General features: G+C 37.2%; 1 pseudogene; it reads right to left on the bottom strand.

Moving 5' to 3' along the window:
- Positions 1–2,584: 2,584 nt before the first annotated feature.
- LOC148162268 (U2 spliceosomal RNA) lies at positions 2,585–2,663 on the bottom strand (annotated as a pseudogene).
- Positions 2,664–18,992: the final 16,329 nt, after the last annotated feature.

The following is an 18,992-nucleotide window of genomic DNA, read 5'->3' as shown; positions in this document are numbered from 1 at the left end:
TGCTGTTTGGATCATCAGGATTCTGTATGATGCTCTTTTAGTGTTCTGAAACTCAATTTCAGTGTGGGGGAAGGGGTCCCCACACATACGAGAGGCAACACCAGCAGGGTATCCAAGTATTCAACTCAGTTCTGCCACTGTCTACCCAGAGACACCATCAGATTCAACAGGTTAAGGCTTCAGTCCTACAGTACTTGCCCCCCACCCCCTTCAGAAGCCAATAGCAAGTCCAGGTGGTTATTACTTACGCTTCTGACTGACCGACAGGCTATAGATTGGAAGTTCCAATGACCTCTCCATGGACTTCAGAGGACAGTTGCAAGTCCAAGTTGTTACCTGTATTTCTGACTGGCTATAAAATCAGAGCTTCCCAAGACCTCTTCCTCAGGTTCAATTAATTTGCTACACAGTTCACAGAACTCTGAGAAACATACTACTTACTAGATTACTAGATCACTGGTTTATTATAAAGGTTATAACTCAGGAACAGCCAGATGAAAGAAATGCATAGGGCAAGATATGGGGTTAGGGAATAGAGCTTCCATGTCTCTCCAGGTGAGCCACTCTCTCAAAGTCTCCACGTGTTCACCAACCCAGAAGTGATCTGAATTCTGCCCCTGTTTTCATGGAGGCTTCATTACATAGTCATGATTAATCAAATCATGGGCCTTTAGCACTTTATTCAACCTCCAGCCCCTCCTCCTCCCCCAAGGTCCGGAGTAGGACTGAAAGTTCAAACCTTCTAATCACATGATTGGCTCCATTGTCAGCCAACCCCCATCCTTAGGTACTTTCCAGAAGTCATCTCATTAACATAATGAGACACTTTTATCATTCTCAACACTTGGGAAATTCTGAGGTTTTAGGAACTCTATGCCAGAAAAAGGACAAAGACCAAATGCATATCATTATAAATCACAGCATCACCCCTTCACCCGCCCTCCCCCACACCGTGCACACACAACAGAGACTCTTATTTTTAAAAAGTGTTTATAAGAAAATCTCCTTCCTGTAAAATATGTTGTCTTCAAATTCTTGCAACCAGAAGTCGTCTTTCCTAAATCCTTTGTTTAATTTTTCTCTTTTAAAGCAATCCAGGAAATTAAATTAAAACATTTTGCATCAAACTACTCTGATATTCTTCTTGTTCCCTTTCCATCACTATCCTTGCTCTTTCCTGCTTGTTTGAGGGTCTCTTCTCTCAGTTTCCCCTTTAGTGTCAATGTATATTAGAATGCTGCCTAGCCCCTCCATTTTATTCTCATATTCCTCCTGTCCATTGACCTTCTCGCCTGCTTCAGTGGTCATTCTCTCATGGTGAGAACTCTAGCCTTGATATTTTCCCTAAATTTCAAACTTACATTAACAATTCCTTTGTGTATCTCTAGGTACACTGGGTATTTCAAATGAAATTTATCCAGTTCATTTAAACAATTATTGGATATCTCCCACAAAAGTGTTGTTCATTGAGTACAAAAAGAGAAATGTGATAGCATTCTTATCTGGGTGGGGGTACTTATCTATGTAACACCTATCTAAACACCTGGTATCTGTGGGGAATGGTAAATTCTGTCTTAAATATAGTGCACATTTAGCTCCTCCTCTTTTCATTCACTATATTTTACATAGTTCTGACCTTCCAACTAATTTTGTCTCTAATCTCTTTTTCAAAATCTTAAGCTGTATTTCTCTTTCTAGAGTAGATCTGATCTTACTGAATCTTTTCTCTGCTTAAAAACTCTTGTGATTATCTTCAAGTTAAAGTCGAACAGGTCATGGGAAACCCTTTTCAATATTGGCAACACTTTTTAAAGTGGTATGTGATGATTGGTTTTCCTAATAATATGCAGAACTTTGCATTTTTTGTCCGTTATAAATCATCACACTGGTTTTCCAATTTCTACAGCCTTCTACAGATTTATATTCTTTTTAAAACACAATGAAGATAGTTAAACTTATCAGTGGGTAGTTACGCTTATCAACATTTTATCACCTTCTGTGCTCAACTCTGTTTCTTGTATCATACTCCCCCTTCTTTGTAAATTACTCCCCCTCCTTTTAACAGTTTTTGTTTTGTTTTTAAATGAGGGGACTCTGGGTTCACGAACAGTCTTCATATATCTAAAATGTTTTTGTTTTGCCCACTCCTTAATCTTTTTTATTAAGCTTTAATATTTTGAAAGAATTATAGACTCATATGAAGTTCTAAGAATTAAAAAAGAGAACTGCAAGCAAATGGCCACATGCTCCACTGTTATCCACACTCTCTCCCTAAATCCTTCCTATCCTCATAAATTTAATCTGAACACAGTCCAGATTGGGTGTACAAAAGTGACCAAGAGAAGCCTTTAGGAAGATTATCCCCCAAATATGTAGATTATAATTCAAAAAAGAGATGTCTTCACAAAGCTCACGACATCTTTCATTAAAAAAAAAAAAAAAAAGTGGAGAAACTTGATAGGGAAAAACTAAAAGATATAATGTTCTCACCTTTGAGTGATAATTTATCTAGTTATAAAACTTTTAATTGACAGTTTTTTACTCTTAATATTTTGGAAATGTTTCTTCATTATGTTCTTGTATCAGTGGTTGTGACACTGTGTCTGGGGTAAGTTTATTACTTTTTACTACACTTGATCTTAGCCAAAAGGCCGAGAAGCGATGGTAAGTTTATTACTTTTTAAGAGGTAATAAGCTTTTGTATCTGAGAGTTGTTATGTGTTCTCTTTACCCTTGAAATTCTGCAGTTTTAATACTCTGTCTTAAATGTTTATGGGTTGATTTGTCTTTGTTCTGCTTGGTATCGTGTGTGTGTGTGTGTGTGTGTGTGTGTGTGTGTGTGTGTATTTTAGAGTATATTTAATTGTTGCCTTCTTTATGCCTTACAATTTTAATCATGTTGTAGTGTAGAACTTACTTTTGGCATTGTATCCCCACCAGACCATGAATTCTTTGAAATCTTCTAAGAGTTCCCTCAACATGTAGTAGTTTAGCATATTCAGTTTTTGGTTTGGAAATGATTTAAGAACGATGCAGAAGGGACTCCCCCCACCCCCATACTGAACAAGATACAGCAGTGAATGCGTTAGCTTCATCAGTCAGGATTGTGGGTTGCAAGCAACAGAAAGCAAGTCTTGGTAACTTAAGTAGAAAAGGTTTTTTTGGAGTCCATAAAATAGTTCATATAATCATCAGGAAGGATCCAAAAAACCAGGCTGGAAAAATAGACAAGGATCAATATTGGCTGGGCAGCAGACACACACAAAGTCATGCTACAACAATAGTTGGGATATTGCTATGGGCACCACTTATGGTCACCACTGTGAGTTAGTGTTGACATAGGACACTGCCCTTGTTGCCAATGTATCATATGAATGTATCACAATCTGCTCTGTCTTTCCTCGCAGGTTCAAGATTCAAAATCACAGGCAGATGTGTTTAATTGTCTGTCAAATTCTAGTGCCCGTATTTATACCTTAGTTGTTAGGTACTGATGAAAAGGTGTAAAGGGCCTCTTCAGTACCATAGTGAAAATCTCTCCATCTGCATTTTCATAGCACTGATAAAGTCAACAAGATTAAAACCGAATGCCTCATTTCTTCCCCACCTCCTGCTTCCCAGCAAGTCTGCTCTTCCTCTCTTTCATCTCTTGGTGAAAGTCACCACCGTCTTCACAGTTGTTCAAGCCAGAAACCTTTTTGTCATCATTAATTTCTTTTTGTGTTTTTCCCCTATTATCCAGTAATCACTGAGTTGCACTAGTTTTATCTCTTTTTCTTCAAATCTTCAAATCATTATCTTTACATCCTATACTCTTATCCATTTCCACTGTAATTTACTTTGACACAGGCAGTATATAGGTTAGGAAGGAAAAGAATATAGAGTAATGATGGGCCTAAAAGTCACGTAGCTAATGTTTGAGTCTCAGTTCTGCCCCTTACTATGTATTTGACCTTGGGCAAATTATATAACATTTCTCAATTTTAGTTCATTGTGTATTAACAGGGAATAACATAAAAGAGTGGTTGGACTATTTAAATAAGGTAACATGTATAATGTATTTAGTACAGCGTCTGACATTAGAAGATGCCAGTTAATATCCATGTCTGCTAGTTTTCCTTTTCTCCTTAAGTTCCTGCAACAACCTTGTAATTGATTTCACTGACTACAGACTTGCCTCCACTCAGAATTATTCTTCTTATTGCATCCGTAACCGTATCTTTAAAGGTGAAACTGGTTTATGGTACCCCTTGAGGCTGACTTAGTTTCTGTAGGAAACAGATGGTAGAATCTTAAAGGGGTGATTAAATGAAGTTAGGACACCAGTAAAAGAAAAGAACAAGGGTTAGCGAGGCAAATCAGGGATGTTAGTAGCAAGAAACTGTCACTTCCCTTAGACTCGAGGGGCCAAGAAGAGTAGGGAATGGTTACTGCAGTGATGTGGTCTGTGCTTATAGGAGAAGGGTGCCTGACACAAACTGTGACCATAGGCAGAGGGATGTAGCCACTGGTGGTCTTTACTCCTGCTGGGGGGAGGGGGCACATCACATCAATACACTTACCCCTCTCCCTTCTATTCACTCATCTTCCCTTGGCTTCCTGTTGGCTGAACCCATCCGGAAGCTAGAGGACAGGGAAGTCTTGGTTGAGAAGATTCATAGATGTCAGCCTACTGGGTCACAGAGCTGTGTGGGGGAGGGCAGAGAGTGAATCTGGAGTTGCTAATGGGGAATATACAAAATGCCACTTTTTCAAAAACCTTTTATTAGCTTTGCATTATTCTAAAAGTATAGTCCATCTGTTTCAAAATCTTTTAGGTTTCTCTTATTTGTACTTCTCCAGTTTCATTGCTTGATTCTCTTCTCCAGTCATATAAAAGTTGTGTGAGATCTCTGAATTTATACTTTCCCATACTTTGCCTTAACTTTGTACATGTTGTTTTTTCTCTTTGTAACATCGTCCCGCTCCCCCTTCTTTTTATCTGACAAATTTCTGTGCTTTCTTCAGATTTCAGTCTCCTTAGAGAAGCTTTTATATGTTCTCAATGCATTATATAGTTGTGACAATATATTAATAATTAGTTGTTTACTTTCTTGTTTCTAATTGTTTCCTGAGTGCCTAATGCCCTACCTCGTTTTAAGTTGTTGCTGATTACAGTTGAATAAAGTGAAGGAGTCAAAGAGAGTTTTTCAGGGGAGCTGTTAGAGCTAAGTCTAAAAGTTTTCAACATATTTGTAGAACTATAAAACTTATGTCTCCTTGATTTATTTCCGTGCCATGCTGAATTGTCACTGTACAATCTAGAGAAGGGATCAAATTTCTCAAGAACCAACTGGACAACTGATGGATTTTGAAAGCCTCTGTCTACTTTCAGCTCACTAGCACCTTTTATTACTTTGGGATAATAATTTGATAGTCATCATGCGTAATGGCACTGGAAAATATTCAGTTCCTGCCATTAATATGTTAGGTGCCTTGGAAATGTAATAAGATATGGACCTTGACCTTTGGGAAATTAACTTTAAAAAAAAAAAAACCAAAAAATTTCTTAGGGCCCAAGAGATACTTCGCTGTAAATTTAAAGTTATGTAGGGTAGGAGGAGTAAAAGTAATCTTCTGTATTTGATTTTAATAAGGCACAATGATGATTTATAAAGGCTTTCTGAGACTTCCAGAGCAAGAGAATTATCTAGTATATTGACTACAATGCAGATTGGAAATGTTTGCAGAGTGAATAATCTCCTTTTTACATATAAGTAAAATATTTATAAGCTTGGTGTCATAGCCATAGAGTATAGGAATCTTATATAACAACAGAATGGTCTTCTCGTGTCAGTTGCCATAAAATATTACTATTGCTAAAGTAACACTAATTAATAATAATAGCTAATAAGAACTAATAGTTATTGGGTACTTATATGCCTGACACTGCATTAACTTGTTATATGTGTTATATTGTTTAATCTTGAGAGCAACCCTGGAAGACACATTGTAATATTATCCACATTTCTAAAAAGATTATTTATTTATTTGACAGAGAGAGAGAGAGAGCGAGTGAGTGCACAAACAGGGGGAGCAGCAGAGGCTGAGGGAGAAGCAGGCTGTCCATCCCAGGACCCTGGGATCATGACCTGAGCAGAAGGCAGAAGCTTAAACGACTGAGCCAACCAGGCGCCCTCAATCCACATTTTTTTAAGTGAAGAAATTTAGATTTAGAATATCTTGTAGTTGAATTTCTGTCAGTTGAAAGTGCAATAAATTTAACTCAAACTGGTTTATGTAAAAAGGCTCACATAACCGAGAAATCCAAGGATAGACTTGAGTTCTAAGTAGATGTCAAGATTTAGAGACCGCCATCAAGGTATTTGCTTTCTCTATACTTTTGTCTTTGTTTTTGCTTGCCTTCAGGCAGGGTTCAAGCAGAGTTTTGGGCAAGAGAAGGTGGTCACTGGCACCCCAGACCTGCATCCTCTAAGCTTGGCACACCAGTATAAAAAGACTCAATCTTTTTCTATTCTTATTATTGGTTATTATTATAATGCTAATCCCAGGGAAGTCTTCACTCTGCCCTACTTGGTTGATATACTCATCCCTCACAGCAATGGCCAGGATCAGATAACATGATTGATTGCCACACAAGGATCACATGGAACAGAGGGAAATTACACAAAAGCACCAATAAAAAGCAGATGGAAAGTATGTTGGGAAAACAAATTATAAGTGCCCTTGCCTTTACTAGAGTGAGGGTGAATTAACTTGCTGTGCTAGTAAGTAGTGGAACAATGATTCAAATCCATGTCTGTCCAAATTTTGGGCTCTAGTCCTTGAGCATGTTAATGTGGCTACTTCCTCATTTGTTCTTTCTGGTATTATTTTTATGATATTCATTTTATATTAAAAAAAATGTTAAAGCCAAGGCAGCTATTGCAAAGGTTCTAAAGATTTCTTTGGTCTGTTTCCTCTGAAATTTACTTTCCTGATTTAGAGGCTAAAAGTTACAATGGATGGTTTCTGTTCTATTTTCCCTCACAGACCAGTTTTAGAGTTCTATATGAACAGTCTATATATAACATTTACAACATAGTTTAACATAATTTAGGATCGGAATTCACAAAATATATAATTCTGGGTGAAGCTTCCAGGTACTTTCTGAATACAAGTAAATATTTTTATTCACCAACTAAATGCCACGGTTTCTTTATGGGGTTGACCATGACCCTTAAAGGATCTGAGCTTAGCAAAAGAGAGCGAACATTTCTGTAGTGTAAATCTTCATTTATTCTTCTGAATACTGAGATAAGATCAACATAATGACTCCTTATTTCATTTTAGAATTGTATGGACAATCTTACTGCTGTCACTTCTTGTCTACTCATCTAATAGTATTTCTCTTCTAGAGATTAAATGAATCAAAGATAGTGCTTTGGGAAATTTCTTCTTCCCCTTTGCCCAGTCTTATGGAAATTTGACCATACTTTCTCATTTTGGTTCAAGGTGCATGGTACTGAGAGTTGATGTTTATGTGTGGTCTGCTCTAGGTAGAGATGCTACTGTGTATAAAGAGAAGAACACTTTTAATCCACCAGGATTAAAAAGAAAGACACTCTTAAACATATGCAAGGATGTTGTCATCCTTTCTCCAGTTTTTATACGTCTTGTCACTTTTTGACTAATGCTGTCTTTACAAGCCAACTTCCAGTAACTAAATAAGAAAGACTGAAGAACAAATAGAGATATTGCATTTTTAAAAATCTTCTAATGACTCTGCCCCCCTTTTTTCCCCAGAATTCACTATTTACTGAGCTCAGCTCCATAGTAGGAAATGCAAGCTGCATGAAAGTTAAACATTTTTTTTCCCATTGTTAAAAGCTGGAGAGAAAAAGAGTTTTTTGTTTGTTTGTTGTTTTTTTTTTTAATTGTCCAGTCTTCCCACTCCATCTTTTCATGACATTTTGTCTCATTCTCTTGGCTCTAGGTGATATGAGAGGCAGCTTCCAGGGAAAAAAGCAACCCTAAGCACATACATGAAAGGTTTCACCCAGAAAAATGGATGGTGAAGAAACAAACAGTAGGACTTTAATAAACTTTAGCATTTTGTTACAGTCTTTTTCCTGTGTGTTTGTTCTTATATCTTTGTTTTGGATAGAGTCTACAGGGAAAAAAAGATTGTCTTCTGAGTTATTTAAAAGATCTTTCTCTATCTTTAACAAATGGTTGGCTGGATATTTTGTTAGTCAGTAGGCTGGTGCATGGTTCTTTCATTTTCCCTCCTTAGGGACAAATGGTGGGGCTGTACTTTGTCACCCCCTTGAAGTTAGGCATTAACCCTGTGAGCTGTTTTCTTCCCTCCAGTCAGCTTTTGATGCTCCTTATTTCTTTCTCAGTTGTGTTGATCACAGAAGCTGGTGACAAGATGGAATTTCAGTCATCCTGCTTCTAGAGATGTGGACTTAGAGATGTGAGTGAGAAATAAGCATTTGTTTTAAGCCACAGAGATTTCAGGGTTTTTTTGGAGGGGGGGGTTGTTTTGTTTTGTTTTGTTTTGTTTTTACTATGTTCTATCCCTGCCTATCCTGTCAGAGGCAGCCCTTATAGCAAAACAGGTGTTTTTGTTCTAGGGCGCCTTCTACCTTTGTTTATGAGACACTAAATGCATAATTACATGCTTAAGAGGTAAGGGAGGCAAACAAGGTTAAGTCCCTTTTTTTCTTCTCCATTACATTAAATTGCTCTGTAAAAGCAGCCTCTCTCGTATTTATTCTTTGGTATTTTCAAACCAGTAAACAATAGGGAATTTTCATCGCCAGGAAAATTCTTTTATATTCCATCTTAAGATAATTCTGTTTATATTTTGGCTTTTTAAAATACTTGCTTTTCATTCTGTCTGTCTATGGAGGAGGAAAGCTTTCTCACCAGAAGGAGTAGAACAAGTAGGGTTCATAGGGAATTGAATTCCAAGATAGTTAAAGAGATAGAAAAAGGGCACCTGGACATTTTCAATGAGTTCACGTTCCCAAGTCCAGACAAATTGTACTTCATTGAAAAGGTATGACCAGATTTCCATACCGTTGAGAAGAGGAAGGCAGACACTGTAATAACACCTCTTTCTTTCTCTTTTTCTCTCTCTTTTGGCCTAGGGTAGAGGGAACACCCCCACTAAGGGATTAGGTTTCCTAGTCTGTCTCCATTTCCCTTCCAGTGAGGGCTCAGTCACCCTCGGGCTGTTTCCCACCAGTGTCCACTCTCCTCTAGGTAGAGCATACAGAAATTCCTGACAGCTGATAGACTCCCTGTTGAGTCTTACCCCTTCATGGAGCAAAAGGGGAAAAAAAGAGAAGAAAACTTGTCTTGAAAGCCTGCAGACTTTCACACCACAAGGAATGTGTTGACCAGATGCATCTTAAAACCAGATGAACAATGTTTGTCCAGCCCTTCCAGCTCGCCAGTGTGCAGCCCTGTCTGTTCCATGCTCTAAAGCAAAAACTCAAAACCAGATTTCCTACCAATCTTTTGCTCAAATAAGGATGGAGCTGTTAATACACAGTCCAGTACATGTTGAATTGTATTATTCATTTGCAGGGGACATTGATTTTCACAGTGAATTCCTTCAAATTTTTAGGCCTTTATATGGGGGCATATTAATTATAATTATCGTAGGCAAGGCCACTTCTGAGTTGCTAGGGTCACAAAACAGACTTTCATTTCCCTGTTTTAATTTCCAGTAATATGGAGATAATGTGTTTTATGTTTATTTCCCCTTTGCACCAGGATACCTACAGAATATTCCAGTGTTTTTTCTCCTATATGTTCTTTATACCTGATGGCAGACATAGTTATCTCTTAAAACCTGAACGGCAGAATAGTTAACGGAACTCTCAAAGCTTTTCCTATAGATAGCTTCTACAGGGAGCATTTGATTCCTTGTGGGCCTACTGCCTACTGCCTATAGTTGAGTGAATCCAAGAGAAAAACATCTGGCCTAATTTATCTTCAGGCATAATTTAATAATGCTGAATGGCAACCTCTGAGAAAAATCTACGTAAGACTTTATGTAACCACTAATTTAGAGTTGGTTAATAGGTAATTCTTATTTGTATTTCTTTTGAAGGAAATATGTATTTTGATTACATCAGAGCTAATCATTTTTCTTCATCCTGACATCTAAATGTGGTACTATAGTATAATGAGCTCCCAGCCTGGTTGTAGGCAGAACTCAACTGGTAGAATCAGGACTGAGGAAGGCTAGAAAGCAACAGGGACTATCTGATTTCATAAAGAATCTTTTGTTGGCGAAGGTAAGTTTTAATGCTCCTTTGCCTCCTTAAAGAGACTCAGCCCATATTTCATATCAACAAATATTGGCTGATTGAAAACAGTTCTGTTTGCTTTGTGCCCTGATAAATATGGGCTTTATTCCATTACATAGTTTAAGAAACAGGACAGAAAGGGGGGTAGGATGGAGAGGGTTGGAAAACTTGGCTAATATTAAGGTGGGTAGTACATCAAGTAGAGTATAAACATAATTGCCCCAGGAATGCACTTAGCATAAATCCATATGCAGATACTTAAATTATATTTTAATTCCTTGAGTATAGTAAATCTGATGGGAAATCTTTGACTTGGTTTTTAGTATAAACAGTTAGGCTAGATTCTTACTTTATGACTCCAGTTAGAAATGGGGACGGACATATCACATAACCCTTTTGGCCTTCAGAAGGCCTCTAGGATATATATCACAAAAATATTAAGGTACCTGCTTCATATTTTTAAAATGTTGGTCCTCTTTCTGAAGCATGGAATTCAGAAATTCTTTTAGCTGTTGCTCATCAAAGTTGTGTTCTAGGTAAGGACCTCTTACTGCAAGAATTATTTATAGCCTTGCCTGGTGAGTTCCCAATTTTATACAGTTTTTTAATTTTTAACTGTGTGTCTGGTTGGATCAAAGTGTGTATTTGACAAAGGGCTAACACTCTGCATTCCCAAGTTTTATTTCATTAAGAGTTTGGGTTGCCAATGATGAAGTAAGTGTTAGCAACAGCTACTCTTTTATTTATTTTCTAAAGGAATAAAACATTAACATTCAGGCTTAGAAACATGTCTTTTAAAAAATATCCTGTGAAAAGAACCAACTAAGGGCTTACTAATTAGTATAACGCACACATTAGTCATAAACATTTGGTCATGGGCAGTGACTAAAATCGAACTCTAACCAATTTAGTGAGAATTTATTGGACAACTTGTATAAGCCTAAAGCAGCATAGGAGATCAGAGGTCCTTAGCAACACCTGGAAAGAAGGAGTGAATGTGTCTAGGACTCCCTCATCTCTGTTTCCTCTCCATACAGAAGCCTTATTTTCTGGACCAGGCTCCTTCCACATGGCTAGAAACTTGGCTTCCTGCAGATCTCAGGCTCTCATCACATGGGGTTATTATCAGAAAGCAACTGAGATTTATTTTCTTGAGATTTAGGCCAACGTGTCCTGGGGAAGAACGATGATTGGCCCCCCTGTGTACCCAACCCCTTCCATCCCACCATTCCCATAGTTAGTAGATAACTCTGAAGTATCTACAGGAATATGATAGCTCCCATTCAGATCAAAACAGGAAAGGGTATTTTTCAGAAGGAGAGAATAAGGAGTTGTGTACACAAGACAATAAGTTCAGCACATTAGTTCTTGTCAGTTGTTCCTCTGGTTTTCATTCATTAGCCAAGTTTTTATTAAGTGCCTACCTTGTGCCAGGTACTAGACATAAAGCAGTGACCAAAAAAAAAAAAAAATACTGCGATGATTATCACTACTTGCATAGAATCTGAATTATAATACTACCCTTGGAAATGGCGTAGGCAAGGGTAATTTCTGTGTAGACTAAATTAGCATTTTGAATGAATATGAACGAAGGCATGTGGCGCGGTCTCCTTTCTTTTATTTTGAGTCCATTTCTAAGTAAATTAGCTATTTGCCACCCTCCCCTCCCTAACTGTAGTAAACCAGGGGATAAGTGTCTCTTGAGATGGTGATGACATGTTTTATTGTATTTCATTTTGGTGTATGTGTGTGCTTGGTAAATATTTGTTAAATCAATGAATTATTGAGGAGGTGATGTTGTTGTCTAACTATAGTCAGGAGAAAAGGGTGACTATTAACTGTGACAAAGCAAGCATCATTGTCTTTGTCATTCTTCAACATTTAAGTGGTCAGAATCAAATAATTCCATATAACAAAGTCATTTTCTGCAATTATCTCAAGATATATTTTGCAACTAATTCCTTCTGGCAGCTACATCTGGATGCTGTGTCATTTCAGATGAGTCTGTGAGAATTACACTGAAGAATTTTCCTGACTCAGATTGAATGATGAGTAATACTTGCTTTGGAAAAAATTCAATATACCTATATTTTATTTTCTCCACTGTGCTTTATAGTATAAGGTATATAACTGCTTCTGTTGCTGTTTGAGTATTCGTTTTTATTTTGTTTGAAGTGGATTTTTAAATTATTTATTAAATACTATGTAATTTATATAACATAGGCATAAATTATATAAATGGCATAATGTAGAGATTAATATACAATTTAAAGATTATGAAAGCAACTTGTGCTTCTAAATATGCAAGTATAAAAAAAGTATGACAGTTCCTCCTTGAACTTTTGCTTTTCTCTCCCTCTCCAGGGTAACAATTGTTAACTGCTAGAATATTTTTATGTGGTGTGAATGTGTGTGGGGGAGGTGTGTATGTGCATGGACAACACATACATTTGAATACATGCTTTCTCTATACGTGCTGTCATCCAGCCTGCTCAGTTTTACTCATCACCTTCTCACAGACATCTTTCTCTGTCAGTGCGTATTTTCTCTGCAATGCTGGTGTATTATTTTATGATATGTATGTGCCTTCATTTATTTAACTATCTCCCTCTTAGATTATCTTTTAAAAAAAATTTCAAATACTTCATTGAACCTGCAGGATGGGCTGTAGATTTCTGTAAGAAAAGTTTCTAAAGGTGAACAAATGGGACCACCTACTTTGTACATTTTAATAGTACTGCCGAATTACCCTCCGAGTATGTTGGCACCATATACTACAAGATGGTATATTGTGATGGTGAAACACGTGGAGTCTGAGGGCTGGGGTTGGGTCCCAGGTTGTTTTCTTACTTAGGGATAACCTGGTAGAAGTGAACGAATGCATCTGTGTCCTCCTCTCAGTCCTCCTCTCCACAACATTAATACCTACCTTGACAGGTGGTTGTAAGAATTAAATATGTTAACGTAATTCAAGTTCTTGCAAAATTACCTAGCATGTTTCTATTACAGAATGCTTTCTAGCATTAGGTATGTACTACCTTCCATTAGCTTCCATACCACCACAAGCACCTTGTAAGAATTACCAAGATATGGAAATTTGGGGTCTCAACCAATTGCTGCTTCAGAATGTTATCTTGAGGAGAATGCTACTTTGTCTATAGGTCTCCATGTAGACAGGTATTTAGTTTTCCAAGCGTGGACAAAAATATACATTAAGAGCCTTAATTTTCATAATATTGTATTTTGCCATCTGCAAACCTGGTTTTTAGTTCTTATATCCATAATAATAAAATATAAATAAACTTCAAGTTGTTAGAGTATATAATCCTAATTTAATTATATTGGACCTTGGGAAGACTATCTATTTGGATGATTTTACCTAATTATTCTCAATTTTTATGTTTAGATTTTTACGAGAGGTTCTATGACAAAATTTATAACTGTCCTATGCTTGCTTTTGTGAAACTTTCATTGAAGATCTTGTTCATAACCCCCCAGTGCCACTATATGAATTTCCATAGGAGACAATTCTCGTAGTTTAGAAATAGGAAAACCTTTATTAACTCTGACAGGCTAATATTTCCTTCATTCAGCTAACAGGAGTTAACTGACTGTTTGCCTCTGCATTTTGGCTGCCATGAAATTAGTAAGATATTCCAGATCAGAGTGGTAACACCTTTATTACTAGGCATGATTTCTCAGTTTTGAAATATTTCATTACATTTTTCTCCTTTAAAATAGTACAGAAAATAAAGTAGTGCAGATTTTTTTAAGAAGGTGTGATAAAGAAAGTAACAGAGAAGTAATATGCACTGTATTTTAAATGGGACATGAAATGATGAAATGTGAGTTTGATGACAAGACACTGAAGGAATCTGCAGATAGGATAAGGAGTGCTGCTGATAATCGCAGGGAAAATCACAGAGACTGGGGAGTAATTGTCTAAGAATTGAACTACTGGGGTTCAAATCTTGGCTTTACTACTTTGTAGCTGTGTGACTTTGGGAGAATTAAATAAACCCCTTTGCACCTTAGTTACCTCATCCTGTCATAAAATGAGGGTGATAATAGTCCTTACGTGATAAGGGGGTGGCTATGAGGATTAAATGAATTTATATACATGTTAGAATAATGCCTGATGCAGAGTCACTGCTGTGTGTTTGCTATTGTTATTATTATAAAAAGAGATATAAGTGTTTGAAATCACAGATTATTGAGCTTTATCTCAACTCTCAGTGAAATTCTAGAGTGTATTATTAAACAGATGACTGTAAGCATTTAGAAATGGAAGTAGTGATCCCTGGAAGGCATTATGGATTCTCTAAGTTAATTCATGTCAAACTAAATTAATTTGTTTTTGATAGGCTTATTAGACTTACATATCGGGAGGATGCTCCTGTTGGAGCTAAATTTCAGCCAGTCATTTGAAGTATAATTAAATGAATTTTTAGAAGACTGAACATCTATAGCCAAGTATATTGATTGGCTAATCAGGATCCATCTGAAAGAAGATTCCAGCAGCAACCGCATGGTTGTGGCTTTGTTTTCCATTGGTTTGTTCAGCTCTGTCATGAGTAACTTGAAGGAATACATCAAAGTCATACTTGTCATATGTGCGGATATCACAAAATAAGGGAAACTGGACAGTTGAACAAGAGAATGATGATTCGAAAAGAACTTTATAAGGTAGAACAAACAACCTTCACCTAAAAAAATGAAATTTGACTGAGATAAGTATTTTTCAAATTTGTGGATACCACAAAGTTTAGCTGGTACCTGGAATAAAAAGATATTTTGGAAGAATAAGATTTCAGAGCCTGTAAAAATGGATTGAAACAAACACTGGTGCATTAAACAAATACACATTTACATCCAGCAAGTTTGGAAATATACACCACAGAATTATGCATGTGATTTCAGAAACAAATATTGAAAGTTCTGGAAGTTTTAGTTGGTTGACGGTATGAGGACTGCTAAGAAAGAGTGAGTGTCATAGTAGGTTGTATTAATATAATTATATAAGTTAGGTAAAGGGAAGTAATAGTTTCACTATATTATGTTTTACTCAAACTACATTTAGGGTACTTGTTAGTGATATTTAGCTATTTTCTTTCAATTAGTATAATTCCTAAATCATGTATTTTACAAGTGACGGCAAACTCAAGAATGTTCAAAGGGTGTTTTGCGAGACAGTGTCTGCAAACTATTTTATGTGAGGAATGATGGAAGAAACTGAGGATCCATTAGCCGAGAGATAAAAGAAGACTGGGCCCTTAATACTGTGTTCAAAACAGGTGACAATATAGCATATGAATAAATGATTGGACCCCATTTTGTAAATTCATATAACACAATCACTTTGAGTTTTCATGTTAGGAAAGTGTTTGTAACTTAATATTAAATAATTGTCACATTCCAAGGCAAAAACTAGGACTACATAGTAGAAGTCATAGGAACCAGAATTTTTACTTGATGTGCAGAAAAAGCTTTTTAATGTTTAGTGGGTTTTAAATAGAGCACACTGCCTGCAAATTTCTGTGGGAGAAGTATTTCTTTCTTTAAAGAGCTGTTTTACTTTTTAAAACAGGTTTCATATGTATTATCATTTAAGTAGTTATTAATATTTTTCTTTTACCCCTTTTAGAATGTTGTAGAAATTCTGGGTTTCTCTCACTTTGTTTTCTTTCTGTGTTATAAGTAATGGCTACTGTTTCAAAAGATTAGAAACTTAATGAGGTAGAACAAAGTTGCCAAAACCCCACAGGAAATTAGAAGTCACCTCTCAGTCGCATAGAATTTTATCTACAAATTCAGGTAATGATCACTATGAATTGTTCTAGGCCTCACAAAGCCATTTTTCTATTCTCAGCTGTGCTCAGTTTTATGAGGCTGAGCAATTAAAATAATCTTAGATTTTTTTTCGATGGATATTCAATGATACTCTGTTATAGTTGCTTGAAAGCTTGTCTTTAAGTGTATATACTCGGAAACAAGTAGTTACTGTTGATATTCTCTATTTTTACTTGATTTGTACCACAAGTATAACAGGATAATTTGTCCCTGTAGTGTGCTTTTCTTTCTGGGTAACACAGCAGTGTCTAAAAGAGTGCCATATTGTCTAACCCTTCTTGTTAAACACAGAAAGACTGTTGGATGATGAAACTAGGCACAGTGTGTGCAGTGTTTACCTGTGAGCCCGTGGTAGAAGAAGTTTGGCAGTGGTCAGGCGTTGAGGGATCACAGTAGGAGGCTCGCCCTATTTGTAGAAGCTCAAGTGCAGTTTACACAGGAAATCTCAAAGAGAGACATCTAATGCCCATCATTTTTTTTTTCAATAGCTCTCCTCATTTTCTAGGATGTGCTCAGAGGGGTCCCCACCTCCGAACCAACAGTGTTAACTAATGTTTATTAGCACATATTGCTCTAGGTAGTCATTTGACGTATTGGAATAATAAGTGCTTTACATTCATTATCTCATTTTGTCCTTGCAGCATTTTTATAAATGAGGAAATGAGGAAAGTGAGATCTAGGGAGGCTAAATATCTGAGATCAGACAGCTAGTGAGTAGGGGCTCTTGGTTCATCTGACTCCAGATCCCATAACCTTCTTTATTATTCCATAAACGTTCCTCAGACAGAGTGACTGAACACATCTCCCCAGATTAACTTGGTCTCTGTATAAGCCTGCTTGGTCGTGCTGCAGTCTGGGGATGTGGACATGAATGAGGGCCAAAGCTTGCAATGTAGCCACAATAGCATTAAACAGAGACTGCTAATTATCTATTTGACAGGTGCTACCGAGGGAAGATACCATTTAAACCATTATCTGAGAGTTCAAAGAAATATTCGATTGTTCTTAAGTGATAGATTGCTGAAGTGGGGATTATGAGGTAGATATTGTGTATAATATCTTGATTATAGACCCTCAGTTTCTGCACAACCCCTGCGCCCATGAGGAGAAGCAATTTAATGTAGTAGAAGAAGCAGACTTCTGTGTCAGAAGGGCCAGACTTCTCCCCTACTAGCTGCTGGACCTTGGGGGCATTTGATCTTGGGGGCGTCCTGGAGGATGCTGCTTCTGGGTGAAGTAGGCCTGATTCTCAAGGGTATTAAAACAAAATGTCCACATCTTTTAAGTTACACATTCATAAATACTGGGACAGCACATAGTTTCCCCCATAAAATGCATGCAAGTAGAATAGAAAAATTGTGTCATCTTTAGACCCTTAACTAGCCCCCTCATATAAGAACAGCCTAACCGAGCTGCAGATACTGGGCAGTTGGTAAGGCGCTGTCACTTCTTACGTGGTTGATTTCCTCCTCGGAATACTGTCAGTGATCCAAATTCATGTGCCATCAGAATGACATGGGCCTTTGAGGTTTCTCAGGAATCGTGGAAGTAGGGAAAGCTAAAGACATGAATCCCAGAGTCTACTGTAATACATGGAAAGCTCCTCCAGACTTTGCACAGAATTGTCTAATAAGTATGAACTATTCTTGTTACATTTAAACATTGCCATCATCAGTATTATCATGTATACAAGTCCCGTCCTCCCACTTACTAGCTTATGAGCTTGAACCAATTACTTCAACTTGGTGCATTGTTGACAAAGTTAATCCTGCCTCCTCTATGCGTCTCACCACGTTGTTGTAAGGGACAAATAAAATAATACATGTTATGTGAAAGCAAATACACTATGTTATGTGAAAGCACTCTTTTACTGTAGAGAGCTATATAATGGTTTATTGAAATAACCCCTTAATCATTTACCTAAGACGTGAGACCTTAAAGAGCTAAACATTTGAATGAATTGCCAACATGGACTAAGCAAGACATGTTGGTGTTAGAAAAGGGGAGGGAACTGGGTGCTGGATGGCCCCTGTAGGATTCCACAAATCTAATCGTATACCATTGACACGCTTTCAAATTGTGGAAATCTCTTTATTTTGCAATCTAATAAGCTCAGAAAATTTTATTTATTTAAAATTTTATTTATTTTATTTAGGACCAAGATTTTACCCATTAGATGAACATTGGTCTAATGTGTTTATCTTAGGGATGCTGGAGATGACTTTTGTGTTTGAGAGATACCAAGGAAATCTGGAGTAAGCCTTAAATAGAAACGTTTTATTTATTGGATTAAAATGTTTGAAACTAAAACATAGAAAAATACATTCTTAGCTTGGCCTGTGCCCTTAATGATATGGCAAACCAACTCTGTCCTTCTCTTAACTCTATTGCCATTCTTTCTTTGCAGGCTTTTTTTTTTTTTTTTTCCTCCTTCTACTGGGACATGTAGAAGTCTGGAGGAGAGGGTTTCTGGGATGAGTCTGTCTTGTCTCAAAGTAGCATGAGGCTAGATGTTGTTGAGATAGGCTCCGAGATAGTCACATAAGTAGAGAAGGTGAAATCCGGTGGTGTATTTGGCAATCCTGTACATCTGTCGAGGTCCTGTGAAAAATACAAGGGGATCCATTTTGTATACAAACGTTGTATCCCTCGCCATGGAAATCCCCCTTCTTGGAGAGAGTGATGCTAAATTTGAAACCTCCTGGGGCATAGCACTGCCGAAGAAAGGAGGGAAAGGAGGATTGAAGAGACTTTGGTGCATCGGGCAGGCGGAAGCCTGAGAGGTGCAAGACACGGCTCCTAGAGAGTGAGAGTAGTAGACTCACAAATACGGCT

This window comes from Eumetopias jubatus, unplaced genomic scaffold (assembly GCF_037043125.1).
Source record: "Eumetopias jubatus isolate StellerSeaLion01/CBP00866 unplaced genomic scaffold, mEumJub1_p1.0 scaffold_16, whole genome shotgun sequence".
Taxonomy (NCBI): Eukaryota; Metazoa; Chordata; class Mammalia; order Carnivora; family Otariidae; genus Eumetopias; species Eumetopias jubatus.
The sequence above is the reverse complement of the archived record's forward strand: the minus strand, read 5'-3'. Positions and strand labels throughout refer to the sequence as shown.